This window comes from Rissa tridactyla, chromosome 1 (assembly GCF_028500815.1).
Source record: "Rissa tridactyla isolate bRisTri1 chromosome 1, bRisTri1.patW.cur.20221130, whole genome shotgun sequence".
NCBI lineage: Eukaryota > Metazoa > Chordata > Aves > Charadriiformes > Laridae > Rissa > Rissa tridactyla.
The window spans coordinates 5088174-5114831 of NC_071466.1; the positions used below are offsets into that span (position 1 = coordinate 5088174).

General features: G+C 42.9%; 1 protein-coding gene across 4 annotated transcripts in view; it reads left to right on the forward strand.

The window, feature by feature from the left end:
- Positions 1-1226: 1226 nt before the first annotated feature.
- Positions 1227-26658, forward strand: part of TENM4 (teneurin transmembrane protein 4) — a 625745-nt gene continuing 600313 nt past the window's right edge. For all 4 annotated transcript variants that reach the window (XM_054222439.1, XM_054222458.1, XM_054222467.1 and 1 more), the window contains exon 1: positions 1227-1343. The gene's annotated coding sequence lies outside the window, so the exon portion shown is untranslated. The remainder of the gene's footprint in view (positions 1344-26658) is intronic.

Sequence of the window (26658 nt, forward strand, 5' to 3'; positions counted from 1 at the left end):
GCCTCTGCCATGACTATGGCAGCCCATGCCTACGTGTCCGTTCCCCCCTCCCATACCTTTGCCATGCTCATGCCATGCCCATGTCCACCCCGTGTCCATGACCATGTCTATGTCCCCCCTGCCCCACGTCTTTGCCTATGCCATGCCCATAAGCATACCTAGCTCTTCCCCATGTCCATGCCATGCCCATGCCCATGTCCATGCCCATGCCCATGTCCATGCCCATGCCCATACCTAGTTCTTCCCCATGTCCATGTCCATGTCCATGCCCATGCCATGCCCATGCCATGCCCATGCCCATACCTAGCTCTTCCCCATGTCCATGCCATACCCATGTCCATGCCCATGCCATGCCCATGCCCATACCTAGCTCTTCCCCGTGTCCATATCATGCCCATGTCCATGCTCATGCCATGCCCATGCCCATGCCTAGCTTTTCCCCATGTCCATGCCATACCCATGTCCATGCCCATGCCATGCCCATGCCCATACCTAGCTCTTCCCCATGTCCATGCCATACTCATGTCCATGTCCATGCCATGCCCATAACTAGCTCTTCCCCATGTCCATGCCATACTCATGTCCATGCCCCTGCCATGCCCATGAGCATACCTAGCTCTTCCCCATGTCCATGCCATACCCATGTCCATGCCCACGCCATGCCCATGCCCATACCTAGCTCTTCCCTGTGTCCATGCCATACCCATGTCCATGCCCATGCCTATGTCCCTCCCTGCCCCATGCCTATACCATAACCATACCATACCGGTGCCCATGCCCATTCCCATCTCATACTGATGACCATCTCCCCTCCACGCCCACGCCACCCCATGCCCCTTCCCACCCAAACCCTATATCCTTGCCATCCCCATGCCCGTGCAGGAGCCCCCCCCATCCCCTCCCGGCGGTGCGCAGCCCCCGGCCGCATGTGTGCCTGTCATTCCCAGCCCGGGAGCGCCGGCTCCTGCCTCCCATTCATGTAACCTGTGTGTGTCTCTCTTTCTCTCTGTGTGTAACAGCGAGAGGGAGAGAGAGAGCGAGGCAAGGAGAGGAGGAGGAGGAGGGGGGAAGCTTTAAATAAAGCCTTTGGATTGCAGCTGCTTATTTTGGGCAGTCCTACCAGGGACGATTCCTGCCAGGAAAGAAGCTTGGACCGGTCCTTTTTTTTTTTTTTTTTTTTTTTTTAATTATTTATTTTGATTTTGATTTTTTTTGGGGGTGGCGGTGGTGTATTGCCGAGCTGCCTGCTGAGATGAGCGCCGGTGCCTGGCTGTAGTTGCCCACTTTGGGATCGCTGGACACATAAGTGGCATTTCGGTTGGGGGGGGAAGCCTGCAGACATGGTAAGCTTTGCTTTTTGCTCTGAAAAGTGCATTTGTGCGATCGCCTCCCTCCAGTTTTCCCTTCCCCCTTTCCTCTTCCCACCGAGCAGGCAGGCACACGGGTTGGGGCTGGGGAGAGGATCCCTGAATCCCTGGGTTTTTTTTTTCCTCCCCACCATCCCTCCTTCTGCCCAGCTTGCTTTTTTTCTGCCCCCCCCCCGCCTACCCCCCCCTCCTTCTCGCATCCCAGCCCTTGCTGCTCCCTCCGCGGACAGTTTGCAGCAATTCAGCAGGAGGCGAAGATGCTGCCGGAGGCTCCCGGCTGGGGCGGTGGGGACCAGGCACCCTCAGCCTGGCAAGACCTTGCTCCAGGGTGTCTTTGGGGTGGCTTTTCCCACCCAACACCCCCTAACCACCCCCTCCCACCCCCCCCCCCCCGCGAAAAACCCTTCCCTCTGCGCCCCGAGCGGTGCGGCTGTGCTTGGGGGGGTGGGGGGGAAGGCAGCAGTGCAGATTTGGAGGCACCGGAGCAAGGATGCAGCTTTAAGCTCAATCGGTGTTATTTATGTAATAGTGAAAGCGGGGGGGAGAAAGAAGAAAAGGGGAGGTGGGGGGGGAATAAAGTGGCTTGGTATTTCTGAGCTGCACAAAGCTCCTTTGGCTCTGCCTGAACCCCATGTCCTGCTGCAGGGTGGTGCGTGGTGGGAGTGCGTGTGTCTGTGTGTGCCTGTGTGTGTATGTTTACATTCGGATCTGTGCTAGAGTCAGGGATGGGGAAGGGGTCTCCCATTTTCCACGGGAGGGTGGGTTCGCCTCCAACAGAAAAATAAGAAAAATAAAAAAAAAAAAAAACGCGCTCGACTGCAACTTGAGTGACAATTCGGTTTCTTAGGCATTAAATGTTAAAGCCCTGCTTCCAGCCGTGCCCGGCCGATATTAAAAGCTCCCCTCAAATAGTGGGGCATTTGAGAAAAGATGCTAGAGTGCCTGGGAGAAATGCAGTGGTTCAGACTCGTGCCCACATTCTCAGCAATTTGCATTTTGAAATACAAATTTTGGCAGTTGAACAGAAAACCAGGCTGCTACCAAAGGGCATTTTTTTCTTGGTAATTGTTTTGCTTAAAAATAGATGTATTTTCTTGGTCTAATATATCTAGGATATTTGACTTTGAAAGAAGTGGTAGATAAGGTATGCCAAATCTTTAAAAAATAATAATAATAAAAAATACTTAAAGTATTTACTCTTTCTTACCATGACCATGCTTAGACACTTGCAGTGGTTACAACCATGTAAGCACATGATTTGAAAAAAAATATAAATAAAATACATATTCATGCCACACTCTTCCTTGTCTTATGGGATACGCACTCTGAAATACATTTTTTATACAATCAAAACAGAGCTGGCTAAACACTTATTGACTAGATAGACAAGACCTTTCTGCGTCTTGAATGCATTTGCTTATGGCTCTTCCAGGAAAGTTCAATTCTGTATGATTAAAAAAAAAAAAAACAACAAGCAAAACACCAAAACCCTGAATCAAACTATAAAATAATCTCTCCACCTCCACCCCGTCTTCCTTCTCAACTTTTTGCAGTGAAGTTTCGTCTTGAAGGTATAGCTGTGTTATTGTCTGTATTATTTTTTTTCTCGGAGAAAAGTCCCATGTGAAGGGAGGGACATAAAATGAGAGCAAAAGCTTTGAAGTTGGAAGTTGTCTGTGTGGGGTTTTTTTTGTTGTTGTTGTTTTTTGGTTTTTTTTAATAGGTAAACTTCTGCTGGAGCCTGGCGAGTTGTTAGTGTGCTGCTCCCTGCTCTGGGGGCGCAGGAGTTGGGCAGGGGAACTTGGCAGCTCCCAGCCTATCCCAACCCGATTTCTTTCTCCTTCCCTCACCCTAATAAAATCGCTTACTGGTAGGGTGGCCCCTCCCCTCCTATGGAAAGTGCTCTGCTCCCAACATGTGCACCATATGTGCCTGCAATACCCACGATTTACCATTTACGCCTATACCACACCGGTACCCCGCCATGTGCCCGCCGCATGCCGGGTCTGGCAAGGGCAGGGTATCGGCCATCGGAAACCCCACCGTCTCCCCGCTTCGCTGGGGGAGGCTGAGGCTGAGCCAGTGATTTATATTTAATTTATTTCATTGGCCTCTTCAGAGACAGGCGCCTCCCACTTTGTGTCTCAGCCTGTAGTACTTTTATACGCTTGGGTGGAAAAAACAAGGAGTGTGTATATATATATATATATATGTATGTATTTAGTACAGTGTGTGTGTGATGGGGGGGTAATAAAGGTAGGAAGATGCATCTCCGTTGCACTGTTTTGCAGTGAGACGAGCCTTCAAAGCAGCAGCTCGCTTGGCTCTGCCTGCTCTACGAGGCTGTAGGAATTTGCTGTTTGTGGCCATTGCGAGCTGCCCTTCCCTGTTAAATTCCCAGCTCCCAGCCCATGCCACGCTGCTGGGATCACTCCTTGCTGGTTTGTGGGCTGGTTCGTGGCCACGAGGATACCTCGCTGCCATGATCCCTTAGGCACGCGGCTCCCAAGCCAGCGTATGGGCAAGGAAAATTAGGGTCTGTGCTGGTTTCCAGCAGGTTTAGGGATGGGGAGGGGAGCGGGAGGTCGCGGTGTGTGGCCAGGCATTTCCCAGGCACAGGAAAATGTTAGGGATCACCGCTCCGCACCGGACCACCCTGGGAAAGGGGTTGGCACCCACAGCTGGGGCAGGGAAAAGAGAGGAGGTGCCTTTGCAGACAACCTGTTTCAGTTTATCCCCCTTTCCCCCCAAAAAAGAAAAAAAAAGTCACCAGAATTGGGAATTGCTGCCACTGCACTGAGATGTACTGTATTCCTGCAGGGACTCCTGCCTCTGCGCCTCACCCTTCCCATACATACGTGGGTGCGCATCTTTACAAGGGGAGATTTTCAATTTATCTGTCATTTATTTGCATGATCCAGAGAAAAAAAACATCATGTTTTAGTGGAGAAAGAGGGTCTTTGGTGTGGAAAGAGGTTCTCAGGCTGGTCTTTGGCAGGGGAAGGGGGAAAAGGCAAAAAGAGGTGCACGAGTAAACTTCACAGTTTCCTTTTTTATTAGCATGGTCTCCTAGTTTGGAAAGGCTTTTCTGGGGAGAATTTGCTTTCTCTGATTTTAAAGGATAGGGAAAAATCATTGAGAGAAGAGAGTAAAACTGTTCGTTTGGTTTTGGCTGGGGAGGGAGGGGAGATTCCCCCCCCTCCCCCCCCCCCCCCCCCCCCCGATGATTTATTTTACTACATGGATGGAAAAAGGGAGACATTGCTCTGGTTTTGGTGGGTCTGGGGAAGGAGCGAGATTTGCACGGAGAAGTCTGTGGGTTTTTGAAGTCCTTGTTGCTTAATTATTTTCCTTGACTCATTTAAATTAGATGCTTTCCTTTTGTTTTGGTGAGCAGATAGTAGGCTGGCAAGAGAAAATGTTGTTCTCTTTTGTTTTACAAAGTGAGGAATTTTTTTTGCTTTTATTTCATTTGATTGGTTTCCTGGAGTGCCTAATAACTAAAATGTTATTTCATTCCCTCTACAACATGTACACTATTCCAATTAAGAGCTCGCTCTGATTATTTTTTAACCTGGTAGTTTACCATTTCTCCGCTCAGGAGAGTAAAATGTTGAGTCCTTGCACTTTAAAATAGCTGAGATGCTTAAGCAAAACTACCTTTTCCCTGGGAAAGTCATTTCCAGTTCTGTTCAAGTTCCCGCTTGACTGGTTCATTTTCTGACAGAATCACATCCTTGCAAGGAGCAGAACGATGATCTTACGTAACTTGATGTTTCCAGATCAAAAGTTACAAATATTGCAGTAATAGCACGAGGAGAGAGATTTGGCAGGATGAATGTTGCATGACATACGTGACTTCTTATTAGGATTTCAAATCCAAGCGGCTTTAAAAATTCATGGAGGGAAAAAGAAGAACTAAAAAAGATGAATAAACAAAAACTTACTCATCTGATATCTTCTTAAACATCACATTCTCTTTTCATTTCATCTCTGTAGACACTTGAGGCTTTATTTTTGCTTTTTCAAGCAAACTCCTCTGCGTTTAAGAAACGTGTAATTGTAATATCAAAAAGTGAAGCAGCTTGAAACTCTCTCTCTCTCTCAGATTTAATTCAAAGAGATGAAACTCTGTAAATCAATGTCAATTCAGATTTAAAGACTGGCTGTTACCTGCCCTGTTACAAGGTCTATCAGCATAGCTTATTGTAACTAAAAGCTAAAATATTCTGTTTCTGCTTTGAACTGACAGATTGGCATTGCCAGGCACTTTGACAGAGTAACACATACCACTTGCCAGTGAATTGAGTATTCGTGGATCCCTGACCGTTATGTTTCCGAGGAAAAGTCTTGTAATGAAATATTTTGAAATATATATATATCCTCTTTTCTGTAGATTAAAAGGAAAAAGAATAATGGAGGAATTTTATATCTTAACTATATCAGTATCGCTTGAGGAGTGGTGCTGTAGTGTGGCTATAGGACATATTTCTACTTAGAAATATATAACTTCCATTCTTCTGTGCCATTTCACCATCGCAGTGCTGATAGCCAAATAATTTTCCTAGAAATATATATATATTTTTTTTTTTTTGGCCAGTTGTCCTGAATCACTCTTTCTGGAGAATCTTTAAAGTCAGAGGCAAAATCTAAATAAGATTTTGCTTGGCTACGTGGAGTGACAAACACTTCTTAGAGAAAGTTCAAATTTCTTGGGAAGTTTGAGCCTTACTCACGAAAAACCTTATGCCTTTGTACCAAATTGCTGGGAACGGAGCTGTTTGTGCTGTAGGGGGAATTCAAACTTCATCGCATATTGTCCTGCTGGGTATCTGCAGAGGTGATCTTTTGAATGTAAAGATGTCCGTGAAAGCAGCAGGCACGGAAATCTGTGTTCTTCCAGCGTGTTGGCAGCCAGCAGGAGAAAAATGCACTATGGAATGGAGTAGGGCTGGCAGTTAAGTTTCCTATTCCAAGTAAGACTTGCTTTCTAGGATGCGACACATCCTTATTGTTTTTAAAGAGGGAGTAAAGAGAAAGAGAGGAGTTGCTGATGGTTGATTTAGATGGAGGAGCTTGCTGAATCACATTTATCAGTACATTTAAATGGGGATGATTCAATTAGATTTCACTGATATCTCCTCAGGCTTTAGTGAAGTAGTGTTTGCTACAGTCTAGGAAAACCACTGCAGTCCTGAATCCTGCTTTGCCACCGTAACGACCACTAAGGCACCGATGGCAGATGTGCTACCCAGGCAGCGTTAGCAAATGTGAAAGCAGGAGATGTCTCGCTGCCCATTGGTTTAGGTTTTAGGTGATTATTCAGTGCAGTTTTCTCTTTAAACACAGAGTAGAAGCTGTATCGCTTGCCTGCTCATGTGTTTGCACACACTGAGTCTTCAAAGTATTCTGGAGGTTGATCAGTTAAACAATCAGAAGTTAGAAAACAGAAGGATTAAATCTTATGTTACTCTTTTTAATTCAACCCTGTGTTATGTACACAATTAGGGCTCACAGGCTTTGCCTTCTCCCCCTCAAATTCCAATAAGTCCACTGAAAATCTTAAGGCCGCTTAAAACTTTCAGTCTAGGGCTGTGCCTTCTGGGGAATATTGGTTCCATGCAGTCTTTGTCTTCTATACCAAGCTGTACGGAGAGAAAGAAGAGCCAGGATTCAGTCCCTGAGCAGGATGGTCTTCAAGTACAATCTGTCCACAGGAAAGCACAGTCTCAGAGGCCACCAAGTCCTAAACCATCTCATCCACTGGGTCCCCTGGACTTAAATCGCCCAATCTTATAAATGAATTGAACTTCTAAGTTAGATAATGGAAATTCTTCAGTATTCTGCCAGTTCCTTTTGAACTGCCTCTGTGTCTTTGGATGCTGAAAACCATTTCGTCCTCACCTACGTAACGTAATGAAGAATAGGAAGGGAGACTTTGGTTAGTCAAAAAGCCTTTAGAAGGAACTGCCAGAAGTGTCTGGAAAAACTGATGGAGCATGAGAGAGGCCAGAATTTGCTTTCTGTTTGTTGATACACATGGTGTTGGCTGGTTGGGCTTGGTGCAGCACAGATCCCATCAGCCGGGAGCAAGAAAATGCTGCTATTTCTAGAAAATTGCCCTTTGTGCAGCTGGGTTTAAGGTGTGATCAGATTTTTGGCATTGGCACAGATTTTTGTGCTAGAAAGCAAAGAACAATCTCAAGAGCCGATCTCACGATGCGTTGCTGCAGACAGAGCCGTGATCGGGGGTTACTTACGGTGCTAAAGCAAAGCAAAGTTCATGCGGCCTTTAATTGCTGTTGTGGGCGTTCGACACGTAAGCAGATCAGACTCTGAGCTATCCAGAGGATCATCCAGAGGTTGCAACACACCTAGCTTCGACACAGTTATGAAATGTTGGGTTGAGATGACTTGCCCGGCATTGCCCACAGTCTTGGGGCATCGTTAGGCTGCCTTAAGCTGAAAGACATTCATCCTCGTTCCTCCATCCTCTGCTTAGTCACTACAAACCTTCCAGCTCTGCAACAGGCGAGACAGGGATTGTAAACCTCATCTTCTCCTCCCCATTCTCACTACTTCATCTCCAGGCTGGCTTGGATAAAACACGGCCTTGTGAATAGTGACTGCACCATAATGAAGGCAGACAGGGCATTTAAGGCAAAGTTCATCGTGTTTTTTCTTAAATTCTGGGTCTCCAATATATACTTTTAAATCTTATTATTGATCTGCTGGTCTGGTTTTGTTAGAATTTACTTTTTTTTTTTTAAATCTTGCAAAAACTAGTAGCTTTGTCACGTTGCATCATTTTGATATTTGTATGTGTCAATGGCTTAAATTAAGTTGGCTAATCATTTCTCGGTTTCACAGAGTATTCTGCTTCCCTAAAGAGATCCCTCCCAGCCCATCCCTCTCAGTCTGGTCCTCACCTCATCTTCTGCCTTTTCCGTCTCTCTCCTGCGATCTCATTTTCGCCCCTCTAATCCCTGCGCTGCCCCAGCCTCCTTCAGCTCCTTCTGGCTGGGAATCGTGCCGAGCACTGGAGAGCGTCACCCATTTCAGTTCTGATACTTGGATGCTGACCTGGCACGTACCACAGCACAAAGCATCTTGTTTAGTCCCACACAGGTAGAAATGTAAGTGATGGAAGCTGGCAAATGTGTACAAATGCACCCAGAAGCATGTAGCAACAGTGTTTTTATCAAAGATGTCTAAACTTGGCTGAATTCACACAGATTCACACAAAATTCACTTAAAGAAAAACAGGCAAATTTCAAGTCCTTCCTCTAAAGTCCTGGAGATCCCAGAGGAAGTTATAGAGAGAAAGCTAAAGGCATTTTTTTTTAACATGGGTAAAACAACATATTTTCCCCCAGCCTTGTTCTCAGAATCTGCTGAACTGTTTTGACTGAAATTTTCCAAAAAACTTCAGCCCGAGGCAGACAGCTGGCATGGAAATTTTCAGCCCAAACAATTTGCTTAGTATAGTTATGAGAAACTGCGAATGCTGTTTTATTATTAAAGCTGCCTCACTCTTCCCATAATTGACAGCACTACCAACTTTGCCTTTCCCTAATAAACAGATAACTCGAGATTCTGTTACAAACTAATTTTGTGTTTCTGTGTTCTATAGATATTTTTATATATTGGAAATTTATTATAAAACTGACACATGCATTTCAGCATATGTTAGCAGATGATGCAATCTCAAGCTTCCTGGAAACAAAAGTGAATACAATTAATGAGAATCCCACAAAGCCGCATCAAAGTGATACAACATTGCAGGATTTGTAGAATGGGATTAAAACCAAAGAAATCTCAGGAGATGTTGCATCGATAGAGCAAGCACACAAATTCCCCTGTATCCCACCTTCGGGTTCATGGTCCTTCTGTCAGATGAATTCTGATTTAATAGAACAACATTCTCTCGTAACACTAACCGTTGCTGCAAATCACAGCCAAAAAACAAGGGGGTGGGGGGTGGGGGGGAAGAAAGGGAGGAAACCCTCAAAACTGAAACAGCAGATAGTTGTATTTTTTGTGTGATCAGCTTTTTTCTTTTTTCATCATCATCACGGGTGACTGCTGAGGCTGTAGTTTCACATCAGAGCCAACTTCAGGACCCATTGCTATGGAAGGAGAGGGCTCCTGCTCTCCTTTTCTCCTCCCCTCCCAGTGTCCTCTCTCTCCATCTCCTGTCCTTCCACTCCTTCTGAATATATCTGATGATTTAATTCATCAACCCAGGAGAAAACTACCCCTGTCTTTTGCTCGAGATTTGGTTTTGGTTTTGTTTTTTTTTTCTGCTGAGTTAGTGACTTACACTGAGTCAATGTGGTGGGATCACATGGTGAGGAGAAGGGAGAAAGAAGAGGGTACAAAGAGCTTTTTGGAGATGATGAGTTTTTATGTTAGTCTCATGACCCAGAAGATTATTCCTGGGTTGCCAACTGTTTACAGCTGTTGTATGGTGCTGTTATGAAGCCTAATTTTATTCATATTAAAATACAGACTGCACTTTTTCATTATACTCTTCTATCTTCAGGGCAGTCTTTTGTATCATCCTGTTCAGCTGGCACTGAAGCATTTGTCCGCTAACAATTTGCTGTATTCTTTTTGAACCCAGTGTATAGTTGTGATGGCCACAACAAAGTTTCAAAATTTAAAATCACTGAATCACAGAATGGTTTGGGTTGGAAGGGACCTTAAAGATCACCTAGTTCCAACCCCCCTGCCCTGGACAGGGACACCTCCCACCAGACCAGGATGCTCAAAGCCCCGTCCAGCCTGGCCTTGAACCCCTCCAGGGATGGGGCAGCCACAGCTTCTCTGGGCAACCTGGGCCAGGGGCTCACCACCCTCACAGCAAAGAATTTCCTCCTGATACCCAATCTAAATCTACCCTCTTTCAGTTTGAAGCCGTTACCCCTCGTCCTGTCATTACACTCCCTGATAAAGAGTCCCTCCCCACCCTTCCTGTAGGCCCCCTTTAGGTACTGGAAGGGGCTCTAAGGTCTCCCCGGAGCCTTCTCTCCTCCAGGCTGAACAACCCCAACTCTCTCAGCCTGTCCTCACAGCAGAGGTGCTCCAGCCCTCTGATCACCTTCGTGGCCTCCTCTGGACCCGTTCCAACAGGTCCGTGTGCTGAGGGCTCCAGAGCTGGACGCAGTGCTCCAGGCGGGGTCTCACCAGAGTAGAGCAGAGGGGCAGAATCACCTCCCTCGACCTGCCAGCCACGCTTCTTTTGATGCAGCCCAGGATGCAGTTGGCATCCTGTGATGAGTGAAAAATTCTTCCTTTTGTTCTGCTTCAGACTCACAATTTGGTAATTTCATTAGGTGACTCCTACTTTGTGGGTTATAGGCATCCTGACTTAATAGAGGTCTGTTTCTCCCACTTTTTGTTGCTCTTTTCCAAGTTGAAAATCCCTACTTCACCTCTCCTGCAAAAGTCTTTTTATATTCCTGATAATCTTTGCAGCCCTTTTCTCTGTCTTTGTTGATTCTACTATATATTTTAGAGATGGATTGACCACAAAAGAATGTGGCATTCAGATAGGAATGCATCATTAGCTTGTACAGCATCATCCTGTTATATTTTTCTCCTCTTGTTGTATATTTTTTTCCTAACATATCCCAAGATTTTTCCAGCATGTTTGACTGGCACGAGCAGAGAGACAGTATTTGTAGAGGGCATCCCACGGTGATTCCCCAGCCACCTTCCTGTGTGGTAACCGTTAATTTAGAGCCCACATTGTGTATGTATTGTTAGAATTGGTTTTCCCTTTATGCATTGCTTTGCTTTTATTGATACTGAATTTCATCTGATGTTTTTATCACCCAGCTAGTTACTCAGTGCTGTGAGAGCAGGTTGTGGTGTAATGATCGGAGGCCTTGGGAGAGAATCAGAACGCCCAGCAATGAAAAAGGCTCTCGTTTTGACTTTTATTCTTGTCCTGGGGGTAATCTGAACAAAAATATAACCAACAAAATACACTTAATATCAAGTAAAAACAACCAGCCTGCCTGTCTTGTGACATCTGACTGTGAAGTTGTCTGTGGCTCAAATGTTTTTGCTTCTCATTGACAGCCTTTAACTGAGTCTTTTTTCTTAGGCTTCTTTCTAGCAAGCATTTGCTCTTCCCTCAAACAGCAAATTATGCCCCTCGCTTCATCCACGGTGGAGCACCTGAGTCCTGAACCAAGGGACAACTTAATGACCATCTTCTCACAGCCTGACATGTTTCCCCTGCCTCTCCATCTCCTCAATGTCTCTCATTCCTATCCTAAAATCTGCCTTGTGTTCGTGATGCCCTGCAAAGACGCCCAGGATTTGGAAGCATTCGATACTTGCCTGTTTATGCTTTTATCTCGCAAGAAAGTGTGAGCAGACAAAGCCACCTGTCTGTCACTGAGAGCTCTGTTTGTTTGATGGGCATTTGTGTCTACCTGAACAGTGCTTTCTTTAGGGCTTGGGTTTTATAGCTTATTATTGCTGGTGCTGTTCACAATATTACTTGGGATCGGGGGGATGCACAAATGACTCGTATAGAACCTACAAACCATTACTTACATCCCTGCATACCCCCCCTTTGCTTTGAAACGTCATCTGTTTGTGGTTCTCCGTGCCAAACACTGCTGATCATGGGCTCCGGGGAGCCACGTTATTGTACACCTGCATCACTTAGTTTTGCATTCTTTTATACCTTCTGCATAATTAATGTTTTGTTGAATTTTATATATTTATTTATTTTGGCTTTTTATGTGTTCTCCTGAGATTATCAGACGGCAAGTGTCTAGTTGAGAAGACGGTAACAGGAAAGAAGGGGATGTTAGAAGCTGATACTAGGAATGAAAACGGGGTCTTTTTGGGAGGCGGCGTTGGGGGTGAGGAAAAGTGGGAATACCAGGGACAGGGGGACCTGTGGCAGCTCTTTCGGTTCTAGAACTGGATTGCTGCAGTCAGTGCTCTGCTGTGCTCTGTGCACTGAGGATGCTTTGACTTTCTTTTTTTATTCTTTTGGGTTTTTTTTAACTTCTTTTCAGAGCATCGTAGGCTAAAAATGCTGTAATATCTCTGCTATGCGTGAAATAAATAATAAAAAAATCAGGATACTTTTTACTTGTCAGTTACTATCTCATATCCCCGCACCCAACCCCAGCAAAGCTGCTGATCAAACGTGTGTGTGTGGGCACATACTCTTCATCTGTGAATACTCCTGTTTGTTTCTCTCTCCTTCCCTCTGCTCAAATGAAAATACCTTGAGTTAACTTTACACAGACTATATGGTCGCTCACCTTGCATCATGTTTCCTTGAATATTTCATGAAGGCCTTTTTTTAAAACACGCACTGCTCTCGCAGACTGAGTGTTTGGAAGTGGACATTCCCAGCGACAGAGATTTTTTGAGATAACAAAAGCCACTCACATCTAATCTTGCTTGAATCCCCAGAGCACCGCAACCCGTTAACCTAAACCAGGGCCAGATCCAAGGATCATTACTGTTAATTCAAAGGCTCCCGTTGGTTTTAATGGGCTCTGGATCAGACTTTTTCACTCCTGCTGTGGAACTGTGCTGGCTCCCCCAGTGCAGAAATAAGAAATGGCCATGAAAATTGAAGGTTGGTTTGGAAATGTATGTCGTTTCGACTGCCGGACTAATTGAGCGTACGAGGCTGGGAGGGTGATAGGTTTGGGGTTTTCTTGATGTTTCCAAGTAAGTCAAAGTTCCTATAATGAAAACATGTAGAGTGGTGTTTTGTAACTATTTTTATACCTACATCAGACTTGATGTTAGGGGCTTTGAATTATTTAACGTTTTTCTTCCTCAGCTGTCCTCTCCAGTGAGTTTCCATTGCGGGGCTGCAGGAGTTGCGTAAGGAACAATGCAGCAGCCTGGCTTTGTCTGCTGGGGGGGGATGTTGCCTGGGTTTTGTTTTGTTTCATTTCTTTAATCCTATTTTATCCTTTCCCTTGCTGGTGAGAGGGACATCAGGCGAAGGTATTAAATCATACTGACCAGCGTGGGCTGAAAATGAAGTACATGCCAGCTAAAGACACAAATGGGGAGTTTTCTGCTTAAACCACTGAGCGCTAATGTCTGTCACATAGGAGGAGCCAACTATTTAACATTCAGTCCATTCAAAATACATTATTATGTCCCAACGGTAATTTAAAACCACATCTGTTAGAACCATATGTGGGAGAAGTGTACTGGTTTGGTTTTTTTTACCTTTTTTTTTAAAGTCCCAAGTTATCCTGTTTATAGGGTTATCTTCGATGTGGGCCTCTTCCAAAATTTCAGACTGACAGCCATGAAATGCCTGGAACAAAAGAACTAAATGATTTGAACTCTTATCTCTTTTCCTTTGTAATTAATGTGTGGGCTTTTACTGGATATCTGCAAGTAGGCATCCAGCTTAGAAAGGAAACCTTCTATAGATTGGGATCGTGCCTCATGCTTCGGTTGTCTATAACCTAATATTTGTTTTTCTATCTAGGATAGTGGATATTTTACAGTTTTCTCATTGCCGTTATTCCATTAACAATGTATGTGACCTTTGAAAACTTTTCTTTTGGGCAGTCGAAGCATCTAATTTTTACTTTGTGGAATTGCCATCGGATTATTCTGTCCTTAAAAACAGAAGATAAAGTTTAGTTTTAAAAGCATCCTGTCATCATTATCTGACCAGTACAAACTGGGGTAATCTTGAGATCCTTAAACCTAAACAATGCCAATAACATATCTGACATGGCTAGTGGAAGATGACTCCTCAGAACCCTCAGATCAAAATATCTGCTATAGATCTGTCATTATATGGTGAGGAAAGTGCTCTGTGTCACCTCTCCATTGAGTGCAACATATTTTGGTGTGTCGCTACGTATTCAAGCCCTGATTCATCCCCATAAGCACCTGAGTGAGTTGCTTTGAGAGAGGGTAATTGGTGGCAAAGAGTGGTACCTCCAGACTTCAAGCACAGAAATTACAGGAGCTCCTTATTCCTTCATCCATGTCACTGGCTCCCTCTGTCAGAGAAGGGTCTTCAATAAAATCTGGACAAAGACTAAATCCTGAGTGTCTGGCAAGTACTGTCTTTCTCGCTGTGCTTGTTGAGACTACGCACTGTGTAGTGGTAGGGAACATTTCTATTACGTTGCTCCTCTTCTCAGAAGTCCAGTTTTGGATGGTGATGGGAGGAAGAGTTGTACTTCAGTTATAATGGTCAGACCGTACCATCAAATGTAAGTGTTCAAGCTGAGATCCCCTGCTGTTAACTAAAATTGTGCATGTTACGTGATGAATTTAGAGCACTCTCAGACCTCAAGCTAACGCTCCAAATTTCCCCCCATAATAAACAACAAATAACAGCCCTGCTGAGCCTTTTATATTAGTGCCAAATGCTTAGTCTTGTGTAGAGTTCCACAGAAATCTTGGCCCTTACTTGAAGTGATGGATTTCCCCATTAAGTGCCTCCACATCTGTTTGCAGCATCAGGCTTTCTACTGCTTGTCCGTCACAAGTAGGCAGAGTATCTCAAAGAGAAATAATCAGAAAGTAAATAGATAAGCGAGCGAGTTGTATTCCTGAAACCACTGTTTATGAGCTACGCATCTTTCCAGTGGCATTTACAGCATGGCATATTGTGCATCTCCCTCCGTCTGCGTTTTAAGCACTGAGTGATGAATTTCTTAGCGAAATAGGGTGTTAGTGATCCCGATGTACAGAGCACCTGACTGCTGAAGAGTTAAATGTGTGGCTATAAATAGCATGCCTACTTTGATGGGATGCATTGTATTGTAATTTTAGCTCTAATTAAAGTTTGGTTGTAGGCATGAAATATCTCAGTCTTTCAGGAACATGTGTAAATCTCTGAAATTAAGCTGGTTTTTGTTGTCTGAATGTTTTGGCACAGTTGTGCCATTGCATATGAAGTTTTATGAGTAGCAATATAATAGAGATGGTTTTGCATGCCAATGAACAGCATTTTTTGATTCATTTTGGGTTAATCAAGTGCTGAAGTTAAATCAGAATGCGTTAATTTGTTCTTGGTTTAAAATGAAACTCCACTGTGTCCTGAAAAACTTGCGCCTTCCTGTAGTGAGTTTGATGTTGAAAAGGTTTTGTGGGGTTGATTGCTTCCAGATAAGTGGGAAAGTAGCTATGCTGAAAAAAAAACCTTTAATTTGAATGATGTGCATGGAAAATGTGGGAAAAAAAATGAAGACAGCTACAAGAGAAACAACACGTTTCATGTTTTTGGCATAGCGTATTTCATATTCCTATTCCCTGTCCTTGTGTGATCCCTGAGCACTTGATGGATGAGAAAGATAATTGTTGATCATTTCATGAAGCTCTGCCAGTAACACATACCAAATATAATTAATCCTCCAATTTTATGCTTTTAAATACATTTTTCACCAAATATGGCAATTAACCACTTCTCTGTCAGAGCAGGAGGAGACAAGGCGTTTTGGGTCCTATTTTCTAGCCACGCTTAGTATGACACATAGCGTTTCTCTTTTTCAAAACAGTTCCCCATTTCTGTTAGATCATTTCACCTTCAAGGTTTCATGGGGGTCATCCTGGAACTTCAGGAAAATTGCCACAAAGAATGCTTTTGCTTGTTAGACTTCTTTGCATGGTGGAGTTGGGCCAGCTCCAGTAATTCCTGTCTCACTGGGTAACTCACTGCGAGATTTCTGCAGCTGGAATGACAAACAAGCAACGTTTAATGTCGTTCATCTCTGGTTTTAACCCTAGGTGTAGATTTCAGGCTAATTTCTTGGGGTAAGGCTTTTTAAAATATCTGTTGTTAAGCTGATTCGTTCCATCCAAGGTTACCATTCTTCTGTATACAATATAAGCAAAAAATTTGATCATGGTCAACTGGTGCAGCTGTGATCTTACTCAAAAGGAGAGTAGACATTATCCTTTTCTCTAAAAAGTGAGAATACCCAAGAAAGTATCATTTTGGAATGACAAACTTTAACCAGAAGGACCACCTTTAAGGGAAAACAAGGGGGAACGAAAGTCAACACCTGGTGGACGCTCTCAGAACAACCTGTCCGCGGCTGTCCAGACCCCAATTCCACTGGGACACGCGGCATGATGCGCTTTGCTCTCTCCTTGAGCATGAGGGCACGCTCCATTAGCTAACACTTGTTTTTACAGCATATGTGCTAGACAGCTTGGGCGGGAGCTGAACAACCCCTAGCCTACAGATCGTGTCCCACAGGGCAAGTTAGCTGATCCCTTTTCTGTCACTGTTTCTTGGCCGTTGTATAGACATCTCTTCCCAGCTGCTTCATTAAAGGACAGAATCCCCAGTTTTCCTTTTCCAGTTCCTTGTGCTTTAGTGCTGGGTGGACCTTGAATTTGAAATATAAATATAATGCAGTTGTAGTTACACTGACAAGTCATTAAGGGGACAGTTTGACCTTAATAAGTAGGTTAAAGGAAGGGACACGGGGACTTCTGATCTGTTTGCAGCTCTGTTTTGTGACCCAGGAGAAGTCACTTGCATTTTTGTCTCTTAACTTATCTGTCCACAGAAAAGGTTTTCTAATAACTTCCTAGTTATTTCCTCTTTGCCAAATCATTTTGGTGTCCTGGCAGCACTGTGTCTCATTCTCCCTTCCTTTAATATATCACTGCAGTGTCCTGGCAGCACTCGTTTCAGGCTACAGAAATTCAGTCCATCATTCTTCATACAAAATTATTGAATGGGAATCACATTTGCAGTCAAGCTGGGAAGTGGAAAGCTAGTTGACCTGTCTTTTGGGGCATTTGGTTTTATTACATTCCTACATGTGTTTACTCTGATTCCTTCAATGCTATCCTAGAAGACGATTCCGTGCCAGATTGTAAAAATGTCAGTTTCTTCAGACACGTGCACAAAATCCTTTCTAAATTTGTCAGATCTTCTCAATTACAAATCCATTGTTTGGTATGAGACAGGGCATTGTTACTTCCACTTGGTAAAGATTAGCCATTTAGCTGTCAGGAGCTCTCAGGATCCAGCACTGTCTATAACGCGTTGTGTTTAGTATAGATGCATTCCTAAATCTACATCGTCTCAAATGTCAGATTTAGAAATGAGCTGAATTCTATGCTCCACCAAAAGAGCTGAGCCCTGGGACATTCTGACAATACATGGATATTTCCTTTCTGCAGATCCCGTATTCATTAGAGACTGCTAATATCAGAACGTTCACTTGACCTATACTACAATATACTGTGGGCAGGTCCTTTCCTGGTTGGAGTGTCATGTCTTCTAGGAAAGGGAAAAAAGGATTAGAATCATAGAATCATAGAATGGGTTGGGTTGTAAGGGACCTTTAAAGGTCATCTAGTCCAACCCCACTGCCATGGGCAGGGACATCTTCAACTAGATCAGGTTGCTCAGAGCCCCGTCCAACCTGACCTGGAATGTTTCCATGGAGGGGCATCTACCACCTCTCTGGGCAACGTGGGCCAGGATTTCACCACCCTCATTGCAAAAAATTTCTTCCTTATATCTAGTCTGAATCTATGCTCTTTTAGTTTAAAACTGTTACCGCTTGCAGACTCTGTCCCAATCTTTCTTATAAGCCCCCTTTAAGTACTGAAATTTCGCCCCATAGCCATCTCTTCTCCAGGCTGAACAACACCAACACTCAGGCCTTCCTTATAGGAGAGGTGTTCAACAAAAGTAAAGTGGACTTGGGTGCAAAATCACCCCGTGCTACTGCCCTTGGCTCTTGAATTTTCAACTTTCTTAAGAAGTATAGTCTTAAAAGAGGAATGATGTTTCAAAACTATCCCAGACCCAACATTAGCAGAGTGTTAGGAGTCTACCCCATTAAGTCAGTTTAGATATAGTGTCCTCATGTAAGATGTAGGAAAGACATGGACCTGTTGGAGGGGGTCCAGAGGAGGGCCACAGAAATGATCGGGGGGATGGAGCACCTCTCCTATGAGGAAAGGTGGAGACTTTATGATTATGATTTTACGATGTTGATAGTTGGTAACAATATAGTTAACTTTCCAGCTAACTTTCCAGCTTCTTTTATCAGCAATGACTCAGTGTTTTCTACGTATAAAAACAGAGGTGGAGACAGAAAATGCCAAATGAAGCAGACTAGTTGGAGCACAAATACAGAAAAGATCTGCATTTCCAGATGAAAGCAAGTCCCTTTATTGCTTTAATTTATCCTCATTGTTTGACAAAAGGACCATGTGAAGGACAAAATCAAAACATAACAGTTATGTTAACTGTTTGGTCAAGTACCATTCATGCCCAGGCTGCTTTCTGTCTTTCTGAATGAAGGTGTTGGGAGAAGTATGCGACTGGAGGTGGAGGTAGACTCGCCAAATAGAAGAGTTTTCTTTAACTTCATATTGGTTCTAGCGACTGACTCACTAAAGCCACACAAATCAAGTAACATATAAAAGGGCCATGCAGGATGACATAGATTCATTCATACGGAAAGAAGATCAGCTCTTCAAACTGAAACAGAGGGAAGCATAGGGAAGGGAGGATCCCAAAATAAGCTGATAAAGCCTAAATATTTTCAAACCATGCTCATAGCAATTACTGTTAGTTCAGGCCTCCTTTTAGGGAGTCATCCAGGGAAGAGGAAAAGAGTAGGAAAACATTTTTTAAAAAGGTTAAAACAAGAAACTTCCATCTTTTCTTACAAGCTGCACCGGGAGATATGATGAAGAGAGATTACGAAACCCCCCTGAGGCAAATATGCCGAAATATTTTTCCGTATCTGTTCAGTTAAAGCATCTATTTAGTGAGCCTATCCAAAGCAGATGCAGTTTTTCTCTTTGATAAAGGACATCACAGCAGCTGTTGATGGGGACTGTTGCCTTGTGGTCACCAAGGAGCTGCTTACTAATAGAAATTAAAGTAACCGCCGCAGCCCAATGGGTATCAAATCCCCTTTCTCCTCCTCCTATTTAGTTTAGGGTGAATGTGGTGAGGGAAAGTTCCTTGTCAAAACTCACCGTGCTAAGAGTCAGAAAATCCTGTGGGTTAGGTTCCTTTCTTCTTCAGATCTCCTTGGCAGGGAGCTTGCATTGGCCGAGGCCCAGGGATTTCTAGCTAATAAATTATTAGTTGGAGGGACTGCTCACCCTGTAGCCATGCTAATTAGGTTCTTACCAGCAATTCAGGTCAGTTTATATTCTTGACATTAATGTAGGACAGGCAGGTGGGACCACATGTTGTAGCTTTTTTCTTTCTTTGCAAAATAAGGCAGTCATAGTTTGCAAGGAAACCCATGTCAAATTCTAGGTTTTAAAAGTCCCTTTGCGGCAAAACTGGAATACAAGGAGCTCCCTGTCATTTCTTGTTATTGGCTCTGTATCTTGATAGCCCTAATTAGAAATACTTTATGACTGATAAGATAGCTAATAGCTAGGTAGGAAGGTATCAGAATGACATGGATGTCCTTGGTTTATATTCTTCACACCCCAACTACTCTTTGAAAAATTTCCATATGATTATTAATAACTTCAAGGCATATTATTTCCCACTTGAGAAACAGTGACTGAAAGTCAGAGATAGATACTGCCAAATAATATTTTGCAGGAGGACATCGAGTATATTTCAACTAAAAAAAGAAAAAGAAAAAAAAAGTCCACAAAAATGTTTTACGGTAAAGGGTGTAGTTTTTAGAGTTGCCACAGTATCCAGTATTGCCAAGGACTTATGATGACAGGAAAACTGCTTTAGTAATCAAACTATGTAAGAATAAAACTAGGAGGTTAAAGACCCCTCTGTGAGATGAGTAAGTGTGTAATGGTTTCAGTATTGCTGTTACTTGTCTTTAGTTATCTGCAGGTGTCAGATGACTCTTAATAACCCCAACACATTAATTCAAAATGTTTCTTATCCTTCATAAAGTATACTGGATATAGCAACAGAGATTAACTAATCCCTATCTGTGTTAGAAGGGCTATTTATGACTAAAGTTTTATTCATAAAGGCAATTATTCCAGTACAGTATGCAAGTCTCTCTCCATAAGTTATTACTGATATTTTTAATTTCTTATGTGTCTTTCCAACTAACTTTTTACAAGATTATGAATCACTATCTCCTAGACTTCCGTTGATGACCGTGTTTGTCAATGACCTGGTATAAAAAATATGGCCATTGCCAGTAGTCTGCAGGTGATCTAGAAGTTGGGGGAGTTAGAAACGAAAGAGTAGGACATGCCAATGGAGATCTAAGTAGATTGGTAAGCTACGTACAGACAAGCAATCTCTTCTTTAATATAGTGAAACATAAACTCATACATCAAAGAAAACAAAAAGCAAGGCATAGTTGGCATTGGGGACACTCTATCCAAGCACTCCGAGACTGCAAAACACTTCCCTGGCATGATGGATAATTAGGTAAAAAAGGAGCTTTCAGTTTAACCCTGTGGCCAAAGGGCTAATGTGAACCTTTACTTGTGTGCATCAACAGCAGACTCTCACAGAAGCACAGAGAAATCACCTCAGTATTTGGCATGGATTAAATGCTGTTGAAATACTTCTTTAGTTTGGTACCCAAGGTAGAGAAAGGATGTTGATAAACTACTAGAGAAACTTTAGAAAACAGATATGAGAATGATTAAATGCTTGATAAGAGATCAACAGTGAACAACAGGAAAAAAGACTCCAATTGCTTAGCTCCCCAAAGTTACGGACCGATGCAATCATTTTGACTGCTTACAGAGGCAACAGAAATTCACTGGCAGAGGGCTCTTCTGAATGCATGAGACAAAGATGCCGCAGTAAGAAACGTCAGGAAGCTGAAGCTAGGCAGAGAGACCTGAAGCGAGCCACGGACTATTCACTATCAAGGGAACAACTTGAGGAGATGATTCTCTAGACATGGAATATGTTTTGTTTTGTTGGTGTTTTTAGTATATACTTGTGTTCAAGCTGGAATTAACTCAGCTACACGCTCCACCCTGTGTTACATGAAGGGTCTGGCTCCCTCTTATCTGTATAACTTCTGATTACACAATAGACATATATTTTGACATTCAGCACCTCATCCTTACAATCTCCCATGTGGATAGCAGTGGTCTTCTTTGCCCTGTACGTGTTTTACAAATAGTGACAACTGCATTTCCTTTGATTTCCAAAACCATCCAGTTGGGGTTTTTTTTTTGTCGTTTTTTTTCTGCTTATCAAGAGCTTGATCAGAGGTACTCACATGTTCTAAATCTGAATATAATGAAACTGAACATGTAAGAAAGCAGGTTTGCTTATAATCATCTGAATCGTTTGCCATTCTTCACCCTTTGTGCTAATCTGCACCTCTACGAAATGAATGCAAGTAACTTATAATTTGATAGCACTTTGCATCCCTATATACCCCATATGTGACAAGAGACAGGGAATGCAAAGCAACAGAGATTCAAGTGTCTGCTACTGGGTCTAGATTGAATTGGAATTTATGAATAGATAGAAAAGTGAAATAAATCTTCTAAAAATAGTCAATTCTGGAAATAAAAAAAAAGGTTCTTTTCTGGTTTTGAGGGTTATGGAGTGGAAAAAAATATGAATATGAACACACAGCATTCATTTAATTTGAAATTTGTTATCTGTTGCTAATCCAGAGAAATCTCAGTACGAGCAGTCGGGTCCCATTGTGCACCAGATTTGTTTTTTGCAGCCTCAAGTCCCCTCTTAGTTTTCTGTCTGGGCCCAGCCTGCAACACTTCCTTCACATTGTAACAGAAATGTATTTTGTTTTAAGAAGAACAAGACAACAAATACATTGATCTTATTACCAAGCAAAGGAGGAAGTAAGGAAAAGGGAAAACTGTGTTCTCTCCTTTCTTTAATGCTACTGAAATGGAAGCTGAGCCTCTGATCTGCTCCTAGCATCAGTCCATACCATCTATTTATCTCCTAGTGTAACTCTTTATGATTACAGCAAAGTTAAAACAAGGATCACTGAGACATAAGCGCTTGGGAATGGCTGTGAGCAAACATGTGGACAGGTCTGGAGGCAGAGATGGGTGCTGGCTTCTTAAAACTACTGTCCCTTGATTGGAGTTGCTCATTTATTCACTCCCTCAAACCATCAGCCAAAATAAGACAACATCGAACTGAAATGTCTTGGTCCACCAAAGGGTTTCATTAACTCAGATTGTTTTAAACAGACGCAAACCTGATTAGTGTGGCCTCTGGATGGAGGAGATCCTTGTTCTTCATTGGTCTTGCCTTTTGCAGACAGTTACACCAGTGCAAAATAAATCATAGGAGAGAATACTTGGTCAAGATCACTTCATAAGGCTCTGAACTATATGGAGTCAGCGTCCTTTTTCTACATAAGGTTTAATAGCTTTATGAAGAGCAAACCAAATTAGAAGATAGTTTGTGGATTGTGGCATCCATCTGTGCCTTGATGATTTTGGCCCATGGCTTTTCATACTTTAAGGTCAAACAAGAAGTAGAGCAAACCCTAATAGGCTAGAATATAGTGTTCTCATTTCAGTCCTCCCGATTAGGGCAGAGATCAGCAATGTTTTGTCTTCTGTCAGAGGAGGGGAGAAAGTGGGACAACGGCTTTGTCTTTATGGGAATGGATGGGTTTGTTGGGAACGGAGTTGGCAAGGGCAAACTCGGTGTTATGTGACCACATTATTTCACTTCCAGAAAATTGTTGTGGTCTGCAAAATTTAGCAGACCATTGGTTCGTGAGCATGACTACAGGTAATGGTAACTCACAAGTGCAGCAGTGTTCAAGACCTTATTCCTTTTTCTTTATTTAGTGTTTGGTTTGGCAAGCGATAATTTTCATTGCAGCTTGAAACCCCTGACTATCAATTATTGAACCAATAATTGTGGCATCGTAAAATACGTACTCCTTGCACAAAGCTTTTCTTATCACACTCCGGGCCTTGCTGACATGGGGCCAACATTATGAGCTTACGCACATTCTTTTAGTTTTTCTTCACTGCATTCCTGCTTTAACAGATAACTCCCAAAGCATTTAAGGAAGTGGAGAATTAATGAAGAATGATACAAAAGTTTCTTGCCTTTCTAAGGGACTCTTATAAATTGGGACCCAAAATGCCTAATATATTGATTTTAGAAACACCCTATTTTTTATAACAGAGTGCCTCTGGCAATTTAAAAGGGGGTTGGTTAATCTGAAAAGCAATTGTTTCTCTATGATACCTTCAGCCATATTTGTCATTGCTTTTATCTTTGTCATTTTCCTTTGTCCCAAGAATTGATTCTTCCACATGAAATTTAGCCTCTCCTCCCTGTGTAAAATTTCCCATGAGTAAAGCTAATAGTAAAGGCTATTACCCAACATATTACCCAAGGCTGAGGTAGTTATTCTGACTGTCTATTTTTATTTAATACTATATATCTTTTTATCTTTACCCATGGGATAGGTTTTCATTCCCATTAGTCCAGTTATAGGCTAGTGTGACTCCACTGGCATCGCTGGAATTATATGGTCACTATCAGTGGTATTATCGAGTGGCGAATTCCTATACCCTGGAAATTTAGTTTTGATCCACACAGACCCTTCCATGTTAAGCAGTGCAATACAGTCTCTCATGCAGTCACATATGAGTCTGCTATAGCAAATGAGAAACAGGCTTCGGATTCTTAGGCTCTCTTTTCATTTCTCAAGGATGATCAAAAAGAGAGTTTCATTGAGCACTTGTTATCAAATTACTGACCATCACTGTTCTCTGCAGTGTCTCTGTGGGCAGATTTGTGAGAAACACAAATGTGCCACAATTTCTTTGCAGAGTGGCTCTGCCCCATGAAAACAGAAGACCATTTCGTGGACTGGTATTGACGTTTGGTTAAAGGGACTCCTTAGATTAGCTCAATATTTGTTCTATAATGACCATAAGGGTTAAGGTTAGACAGAAATGTTTTGTAATGTGTGGTAGGTCTGTAGGACCTTCTTACACAGGAAAAATAATTTTATCTATCAAGCTGTTGTGTAGGCTAGCCCAGTAGGCAACTAGCCCACACACAGCAGATTTCTCACCCACCCTGGTGGGATGAGGGAGAGAATCGGAAGGGTAGAAGTGCAAAAATTTGTGGGTTGAGATAAGGACAGTTTAATAGGTAAAGCAAAAGCTGCGCACACAAGCAAAGCAAAACAAGGAATTTGTTCATCTTCCATCAGCAGGCAAGTGTTCAGACATCTCTAGGAAAGCAGGGCTCCATCATGTGTAGTGGTTACTCGGGAAGACAAATGCCATAACTCTGAATGTCCTCCTTTCCTCCTTCTTCCCCCAGCTTTTATTTCAAAGCACAACGCCCAGCCTACTCGCTGGTGGGACAGAGTGAAAAGCAGAAAAGGCCTTGTCGGTGTATAAGCAGTGCTCAGCAATAACTAAACACTCTTTATCAACAGTGTTATCAACACTGTTTTGGTCACCAATCTCAAACTACTATGAAGAAAATTGACGCTATCCCAGCCAAAACCAGTACACAAACCCAGAGATGAAATGAGAAGAGAAAAGAAAGGAGGAAGAGATTGGGGGCTGTCCTAAAACCTGGTTCTCAAGTAGTTTGGACCATAACCTCTTCCATGCTTCTGCAAACTTTCATTGACTTTATAACAGTTATCAGATTTATGTCCAGCTGATTGTTGTTATCTTGAATAGTGTGCTTGTGAGGACACCTGTGAACTTCCATTATATGGTAGTTCAAGGAGCAGAGCAGCACAGTCCTGCAGCACACGCTGTTGTAAAGTCACAAAACCACTTTATTACCTTAGAAAATGGGAACTGAATTCTGCTATCGTGACATAGAATCATAGAATCGCCTAGGTTGCAAGCAACCTTTCCGATCACCTAATCCAACCATCAACCTAACTCTGACAAAAACAATCGCTAAACCATATCTCTAAGCACTGTCTGCCCATCTTGCAAATACCTCCAAGGATGGTGCCTCAACCACTTCCCTGGGCAGCCTGTTCCAATGCTTGATAACATTTTAAGCCCAGAGGCGACACTGACGTTAGCAGGGTTTCACCCAGTTTGTGCCAAGAAGAGTATATCCCCAAACATTTGTCTTATTCAGCTCACTTCCAAAACATCTTGAATACAATGTTGGATCTACAAAGAAAGGTGCTGGGGCTCGTATCCTTCTTAAGGAGCAGTGCGCATCAGAGAGCTGCAAGCAGCAGCCATTGATCCAGAAGCTTGTGCAATATATGCATGTGTGTATGTCACATCAACAGTGGAAGGTCACATTTAATTTTCTCCCAGAAGAGCACCCTCTGAGCTGACACACAGAGATAAAGATACTACTCATTATAGTGGTTGTGATTTTTCTACCCAAATAGGTTATGTGGGAAGAAGATCAGACTTCAGTCCCTCGAGTGCAAAACAATCTATACGGCAGCCCCTCAGCTTGCTGAGCCAGCAGAGCAGCTCCTGTTTGCTTCCTAATTTCAGATACGAGTTAAACATAAATAATAATAATAATAATAATACAAAAAAGTCTGATTATGTCGCAAGACGGTTTAAGTGCTGCATATAATCTTTTTTTTGGGGGGGAGGGGGGAAGAAAAAAAAAAGTTAAAACTCTAAACTGAGTTTTTAGTTCCCTGGTACTGAAGTATTCAGAATTTAGTGCTCTTTATATCTAAATTAAAGATGTAAAATGCAAACCAGGGCATTTTGAAAATACGTGGGATGATGTTGACTTTTTCGGTTATATTCAGCATTTCTATCTCAGGGACAGATCCTGGAGTGGCAGATCCTTGACTATCTTCTGAAAGCAATGATACTATTTTATACCAGTGGAGGAGCTCATCTCGTTAGAAAGCATCTCCTGTGATTTTCCTAAGTGAGTCAGGCAGTTATCTCAACGGTTTGCCGTCAGGACTTACCCAATGGCTGCTCATTCAGGCCACTTCCACTTTGTCTGCAGGCTTGGCAATAAATAATTACCTCTCAAATTCCCAGCATGAATTCTGGAAGGGTTTTGAAAGGGGGATGTAGGTGGGAAGAAGAGAAGAGGGGGTAATTACTACAGAATTATTGGGGAAAAGAGAGATGATATAGAAAAGTAGGCAACAGGATCAAGTAAAAGAGGGTAGGAGAGATGCTTCCATAAGTGGGGAACAAATTAGGAGATTTCCAGGATGGGAAGATTGTTTCCTTAATTAGCAGCAGAAGCTGGGGGAGAAGAGGTAAGAAGATGGCGAGTGAAAGAGGAGGAAGAGAAGAGGAAGGTTCCTGAGGGCAGCAAGGAAAACACTCAGCACCCAGAGAAGGTGACAGAAAGACATCTGAGAAGAATGACAGGCAC